Raw genomic sequence first — 8322 nt, 5'->3', positions numbered from 1 at the left:
GGGAGCTTTTTTTGTTTTATTGCTTTCCCAAAAGATAAACATTTGCAAGAGCTCTGGGAGTATTTAGTTAAACAGGAAAAGGCCAGGGGGCTGGGAGGCAGCACGCTACCTTCGGCACGTTTTGCTGGATGATAGTTTAGATTTGCTGGGTTTTATTCCCATATAAACGATTGCCCGGTGAGAGGCTGAAGCTATAAATAGACTCCCCCGGGCCTGTTCGTAGGAGACTGCCTTGCCCCCATAGGACTGGAATCCGAAAGGCACATTCGCAGGATCAGGGGGAGGCAGCATATAGCGCTGGCGAAGTCAGGCAAAGGGGGCTGGTTGTCTGGGAGAGGGCCTGGCCAGACTCTCTCTGACGCAGGCTGGCTAGGGGTGTATGCTCTTGGGTTGTGAGCGTGAAAGCAAGAAACCTCAACTGCTTCCCGTCAGCTCGAATGGGGAAAGAGGGGAATGTGAATGTGGTCAGCGGGCCATGGGTGGAAGTCACCGGAAACCATTCGCAGCAACGTCTCCTCTTCCAACCACCAAAGGAGCCCTTTTCTGATGTGCAGGAGTGTGTGCCTGGGGAGGAGGGTTGTGTGGGTGGCCTGGGGGCAGACAGGGGACAGGGGCATCCTAGCTGAAGTCTTAAAGCCAGCCCCACACTCTGGCGATACTAACGGCTGGGACAGCTGAGGAGGTGGCAAGCTGAGCCTCTTGACCAGAGCAGGATCCTCTCCTTTGTTGCTCTGTATCAACCCCTTTGGCCATCATGAAAGCAGCACTCACCAGTTCTGAAGGTCCATGTGGAGCTGTCAAGCAATGTCTGTTGGGGGGAGGAGGGTTGTATATGTGGAAAGGGGGGGAAAATGAGTATGGGGCTGGAAAGAGCGCAGGGGACTTCCTCCATGGGTAAAAATACCATCCCAGTGGTTCTGGGGTAGCCCATTTGTAATAGGGTGATCCCATGTGCTCACAGGACTTCACTTTAGGGCTCTAGTCAAGAAGTGTCATTGTATTGCTAAGTTATACTGTGCCAGGGCAACATTTTGATGGGATGGGATGAGATGATGCTGCGTTGCATCATGAGGACTGTCTTTTTGTTCAGTGGTTGCACAGCACCTAGCACATGGGTTCCTGGTCTCTGATGAGGGCTCTCAGGCACTACAGTAAGACAAATAAATAATAATAAATAATGGGCCAGCAGAAGGCTACGTTGTGTCAAAGCATCACAATAAGCCAGAGCATTATAGCTATGTGACAAGCGAGCTCCACGGAGATCCAGGTCACCCTGCCCAACAAATTCACGGTGGCATGGAGGAAGCATGGAGGAGGCAAAGATGTTTGAGAGGCCTTCCTCCTCCCTCTTTGTTATTGACTTGCTGTTCCCAGTGACTAATTATGCAGTACCTGAGCTTATGTGCACAAGACAATGCAGCCATCTGGCTCCTCTTCCTGGTTCCCTGGGATACCTGGACCGGGGAGAACACACATGCGTGCGCTGAGGCCAGGGGCCGGCAGTTCCAGCTGCTGCGGGAATAATACAATCGAGGGCAGTTCACACCATAGAACTGTCACTGACTTTATGACATTGTTACAGCCAAGAGAGATCCCAGCAAATAACATCTCTTCGGCTTCAGCCAAGGAGATGCTTCCTGGGTCAAACAACCTTATGGACATTGGAGATGTTACCTCTGTCCTGTCCTGGTGCAGGGCCAGTCTCTCAGCTGATTTATGGCTTAAGAGTGTGTGACGGGTTGGATCACAGAAACCCCCTTGGGAGCTGCCACCCGATGTGCAAAGACTACCCCTGCTTCTGTTTTCCCTGCCAGCTCAGGACTCCAGCACCTTGTCTTGCTGAGCCAGACACTCCCGTCTGGCTCCAGACACAGATCCAGGGTCTGAATCTCCTGTCGCAAAGCTGCAAGTTACCTGAAAACAGCGTACAGAAGTGCGCTTGTCTTTAGCACTCAGATGCTCAACTCCCAATGGGGTCTAAACCCAAATAAATCTGTTTTACCCTGTATAAAGCTTATGCAGGGCAAACTCATAAATTGTTCGCCCTCTATAACACTGATAGAGAGATATGCACAGTTGTTTGCTCCCCCAGGTATTAATATATACTCTGAGTGAATTACTAAATAGAAAGTGATTTTATTAAATACAGACAGTAGGATTTAAGTGGTTCAAAGTAGTAACAGACAGAACAAAGTAAGTCACCAAGCAAAATAAAATAAAATGCGCAAATCTATGCCTAATCAAACTAAATACAGATAATCTCACCCTCAGAGATGTTTCAGTAAGTTTTTCTCAGACTGGACACCTTCCAGGCCTGGGCACAATTCTTTCCCCTGGTACAGCTCTTGTTGCAGCTCAGGTGGTAGCTAGGGGATTCTTCATGATGGCTTCTCCTCCTCTCTGTTCTCTTCCCCCCCTTTATATATCTTTTGCATAAGGCGGGAACTCTTTGTCTCTCTGGGTTTCCACCCCCCCTCACTGGAAAAGCACCAGGTTAAAGATTTCAGAGTAGCAGCCGTGTTAGTCTGTATCCGCAAAAAGAAGAACAGGAGGACTTGTGGCACCTTAGAGACTAACAAGTTTATTAGAGCATAAGCTTTCGTGGACTATAGCCCACTTCTTCGGATGCATATGCATCCGAAGAAGTGGGCTATAGTCCACGAAAGCTTATGCTCTAATAAACTTGTTAGTCTCTAAGGTGCCACAAGTCCTCCTGTTCTTCTTTTTGCAGGTTAAAGATGGATTCCAGTTCAGGTGACATGATCACATGTCACTGCAAGACTTCATTACTCACTTGCCAGCACACACATATACAGGAAGACTCACAGGTAAATACAGCCATCTGCAGACAATGGGAGTCATCAAGATTCCAAACCATCATTAATGGTCCACACTTTACACAATTACAATAGGCCCTCAGAGTTACATTTTATATTTCTAGTTTTAGATACAAGAGTGGTACATTTATACAAATCAGATGATCACACTCAGTAGATTATAAGCTTTGTAATGATACCTTACAAGAGACCTTTTGCATGAGGCATATCCCAGTTACTTACATTCACTTATTACCGTATTTTCTCTAAAACTATCTCAGTTACATTATATTGACTTATTATCAAGTTTTTATAAAACCATATAGACTGCACAACGTCACAGAGTGCTCTAGTCTGTGGAGATTAAGCTAACATTTATTGTTAGCATTGTAGCTGACCAAGAGACCAAACCTTGCTGCCTCCAGCCGGAGAACCAGCTGCTCAGGCAGCTCCTGCAGAGAGGGCAACCTATCACAGGAGTTACAGAGTACGGGGATTGCCTCACAGCTGGGATCAGTCACCCTGTCCCCTGAGATCCTGCACAGCAATCCAGAGCAGTGCTTGGAACTGACTTGCGCTCCATCTGCCTTTGGGGTCCATAGATCTTGAGCCATTCTTGGCCAGTAACATCTGACTCTGCACTTCCTTGCCCAGGAGGGCGAGGGATCAGTCTTCACTGCTGGATAGGAGCCTTCCATGAGTTATGTGTAAAAAACAGAAATGGGCGCAAACCAGAGCCCTGGAGCCAAACTCTCTCGAACTTTGAGGCCATTCAGATTGGACTGTCTTGTTGTCTCTGCTAATAAAGGACCCTTCCTGCTGTCCCATCCACCCAAGCCTTAAAAGCTGTTTTTCCACCTGCCCGGTGCTCTCTGCTGTCCTTTGTGGAGGTGTGATGGGGTGGATGCACGTCACTGGCAGAAAAGGGGTTAAAAGCAGCCCAAGAGAGGCTGCGCTGGAGGCAGTCAATTAGAAAGGGGCTGAGAGGAGTAGCCAATCATGGCCTGGTAGGCTCATATAAGAAGGGCTGCAGGGCAGAGCAGAGTTCAGTAGCTGCCTGGAGCCTGAGGAGGGAAGATCAGGCTCCTAGTAGGAGGAAGGAGTGCCAGCACCCTGGACAGAGCAGTACTGCCAGCAGGGACCAGGGAAGCGAGAGAGAGCTCCTGGATAGCTGCTGACTGGCAGGCTGAAGCTCTAAGGTAAGGGCAAAGAAGGTGCTGGGGTCTGCAGGGAAGTGGCCCAGGGAAAGGTATGGAGAGGTTGGAGGGGACACAGCACATGGCTGTCATCTACAGGGTCCCTGGGCCAGGACCTGGAGTAATGGGCGGGTCCTGGACCTCCCCCTTCCTCACCACTGAGGAAGTAGCAGACAATTGGCTGTGGTTGCCACTGAAGGAAGTGGCTGGACCGTGGACTGCAGTTCCTCCAGAAGGGGTGAGAACTGAGTGTGACACACCGGGAGGGCTGTGTCCTGAAGAGGACGCTGCGGTCCTTGGGGCAACACAGGTCCAGGAGCAGAGGTGATGGTGGGCGAGACACCACCAGAAGAAGGTGCAGAGCTAATTCCCAAGACAGCCAGTAGGAGGTGCCACAGTGGTGAGTCCCACCTCATCATAGGGGAATTTGGAAAAACCCTACCCAATCTATGCAGACACTGCAAGGGATTAGTTCTGGCACCAGCCCTCCACGTCAATACCAAGGACTTTGCCATTGACTCACGTTGTGTCCTCGTGCCATTTCAGCTCTCCAAGTCTCCATTTCCGCCTCTGCAAAATGAGGCTAATATGACATGATGTCTGGGGCTAGCTCTGAGGGATTAATACCCACTGGGGTATCCATCAGTTAGTGTCTGCAAAGAGCGTAGAACAGGCAGCGTGCAGAGTGTGATGATGAAATTGGTGGAGCTCTATTCTCCTCCACCCACTCTGAATTTGGCCTGCACTAGTGAACAAGGCAAGGCTGAGAAAGCAGAAGAGAGAGGGCGATGGAAAGCCCTCTGGACTTGGAGAGGTGCCCTGTGTCAATAACGTGCACTGCCCCCGGGCACTTCAGTGGTTCCTTTTCCTGCTGTCTTTCCTCAAATGAAAAATCTGATTTTTGCCTGACAGATGGCTGCAGGTAAACATTGTGATCAAGGTGCTAATGAGAATGCTTCGGGGCTCTCACAGCTCTTTAGACCTCAGAGGCAGACAAGCGTGCAGAGAAAGTGTCAGCGGCCTTTCTGGAATATATAAGCGTGCAGCCGATCTGCCGAGACAATGATCAGCATGACGCCAGTGACATGACAATGTGCCGAAATCCCCAGTCAAACTGAGATTGCCGTGTATCTGGGGTGGAAGCATGTAATGAAGGCTGGCGCCCCTTGTTATGTGCCTTCCACCTCACTGCTACAGTCTGACACATTCCAAAGGGCCTCTCTCCACCCCCCTCATGTCTGGGCTGGGGGCTCTAGTGCCTTCAGTTTTCTTGCCTTTCCTTCCCCTCCCACTCTGCACGGATCTGGGGCTCCACCCATCTGCACAGGTTTTAGAATGACTATTCAGAGGGTTGCCGTGAATATCTGGACTGAGTGTTGAAAGAGGTGGATTCAGGCTAACAGGGTCAGAAAGGAAGGATGGTCCAGTGGTGAGGTGGCAGGCTAGAACCCAGGAGACATGGGCTCGTGTCCCTGCTCTTGCTGCTTTTGCAAGTCACTCAGGCCCGGATCCTCAAAGGATGAGGCACCCAACTCCCATTAATTTCAGTGGGGGTTAGGCACCTGGAACCTTAGAGGATCTGGCCTTAGTCCCTCAGTTCCCCATCTGTACAATGGGGGTAACAGCACTACTCTACCTCACCGGGCAGTTGTGGGCATACATACAGCAAAGGTTGTGCGGTGCTCAGTACTACAGTAATGGAGGTCCAATAAGAACCATAGGTTTTGCTCTCATTCACACTGGTATAATTCTATCAGATTCCATGGAAGCCGAGAGCTGGATCTTGGCCATGTTCTGAATGTAGACTGGTGGCTAAACGTAGGCTTATTATCCTAGCTTCCATCCACAGGATTACGCTAGGTCTGTATTTAGGCTGTGTGCATTGGGTTTTGAGGAGTCATCCCCTGGACTGGTTTGCCGAGAGCATTCTATGTAATTGCTCCAGGGCGGATGGCTAGACTGGGTTTGGGATGAACCTGAAAATCTACATTTGATTCAGAGTGAATGTCACAGTAGCCATGTCTACACTGGGAAATGTGCCATTTTGGAAAACGTGTTAGCTTACACATTTTAACTAACATGATGTTAAGCATGATTTTGTCCTGGATGTAGTCTGGGACAGAAGTTATTAAAATGTGTTAGATGGTTAGGGTCACTGTAGTTTTGACCACCCCTTAGCAAACCCAACTCCAAGGTTAGCACTAGGTGCTAGGTGTAGTTAACATCATGTTAACTAACATCTTCAAACATGACACATTGTGAGCATAACCTTGGACGGGGTCAGATTTATATTGAGCTTTATAACAGTTTTGCTTTGGGTAGAAGATTGCACCCTGTGCCCTTGTCTACCTGTCATGCTCTGGACCCCAACCAGTCAAAGCGTAATGCTCAGGGGTCAGGCGGATCAAAGGGCAGTCTATATCAGTGATCGGAGTTCATGCAAGAAGTTCTGATAGCCAGGAGATCCAATCCAAGGGGAAGGTACAGCAAAGCAGCTGGTGGGGTTGGGTGGGGCAGCAAGGCAAGGTCAAGCCAGGTCCAAGTAGCAGCCAGCAGGCAATGGCTTGCTGTTCAAACAAGGCCAGAAAGAAAGCAGGAATTTTATATATGGTCACCAGCCAATCAGGGTCAAGACCATGTGGCCAATCAGGAAGAAGTTGCAGAATGCAGGAAGATGGCCTACCCAAGTGTATGACTTCTCTGATCAGTTCGTGTGGTGTGATGTGATGGCCAAGGCTGCTTCCTCAACCCAGGGAATCTAGGTTTGAGATTGGGGTTCAAGACCAAGGTCCTGATTACAATGTAGTTGGAGACTTATAGTTCATCTCATCATCCCCCTCCTGACATGGATTAAAGACCTGCCCTGTAGCATCCCAGTATTGGCCAGAAGGTGGCTTAAGGTTGTATAGTACCAAATAATGAAAAAAAAATACCATTGTAATTCATGAGTGAAGGAGCAAGGTGAAGCTTGGGGTGGCAATCAGGGGTGCTGGAACAATTTGTGTGGGGAGAGTGTGTGTGCTGAGAGACATTGAACCAAACTGTAAACCCTGTGTATGATGGAAACCACTTCAAGTCGGGGGTGCAGCAGCCCTATGTTCCAGTGCCTATGGTGACAACTGGAGGAGAGTATGTGTGGGGAAAGTTTCTAGACATGAATAATGGGGGAAAGTACTGGGATCTGGAGCCCCTTTTGAGGTGAGGGCAGAGTCTCTGGCCCATATCAAGAGACTTCATAAATAAAGGTTGGCTGGAAGCTCTGAAGGAGCAGAGTTAAGGTTAATTTAAATAATTAGGGCTAATCAAAAACCACAGGGCAGGGGGAAGGAATAGTGAACATTTTGTCTAAAAATAAATGCCTGTTTTTTGTTGAAATTTGAAATGTCTAAATTCAGAATGTTTCCCTTTGTTCTATGGCTGGTCAAAAACAGCGGAAACCGTTAACAAAAATGGGATTGGCATTTTCCTCCCTTTTTTGGGTCAAATTGTGAAGTTTTTTTTCATCAATATTTCAATACCAGAAAAATTGTGACCTCGCTCCAGGAATAACAGGCATGAGAACGTTCTGACACTGGGGGCTCTGAATTCTCACCATTGCTTTTGCTGTTGTGTGGACTAAACATGGCTGAAGGTGGGCAGGGGTCTTGTTAAATGAGCACAGCAGAACCCAGCTGGAGCTGGAATTAAGATCTAGATCTGTTCCTTTCCTTCACCACTTTCTAGCTTCCCCTTGGCTTTAGAAGCCAATGCCCTTGAGCCAGGCATGCCTGATGTGGGTAGGCGGCTAGAGACAGCAATGATTTCATTCAGCCACATCTTTCTGTTTGGCTTTGATTCCCCTCTCTCTAATCAGTGCTGTGCCCTTCTGACAGCCGATTATCCCTGGCTGTCTCTCTGGGACCAGCATGAAGGTGATGGGAGAGGGGCAGCAGCAAAACGAAGCTCGGTCAACAGAGGATTAATTATGTTTCTGGCACTTTGCAGTGGTGTCACCTCAGCACAGAAAAATCAAGGCATTTCCCCCTTCGCCCAGCACGTCAGGAATAGCAATTAGTATGGGCTGATTAGAAACAGCACAGAATTACCAGCTTCTACCCTTTGCAATGCTCTTTTACCTGGTCGAGGCTATGGCTTAGGTGCCAGCCTGTTGTAACAGGTGACATTTATCACCATCAGCTCTCACCCTCTTAAAGGTGACTTGCCAGTCATTTTCTCCCTGATAGGAACAGCAGTCTCAGAGCAGCTGGCACATCACAAAAGACATTCCATCCAGAGTGTTCTGCTCCCCCAGGGACTGCCTAATGTGTCTA

This window comes from Chrysemys picta, chromosome 12 (genome assembly GCF_011386835.1).
Source record: "Chrysemys picta bellii isolate R12L10 chromosome 12, ASM1138683v2, whole genome shotgun sequence".
In the NCBI taxonomy this organism is placed as follows: Eukaryota; Metazoa; Chordata; order Testudines; family Emydidae; genus Chrysemys; species Chrysemys picta.
This window is presented reverse-complemented; position numbering follows the sequence as displayed.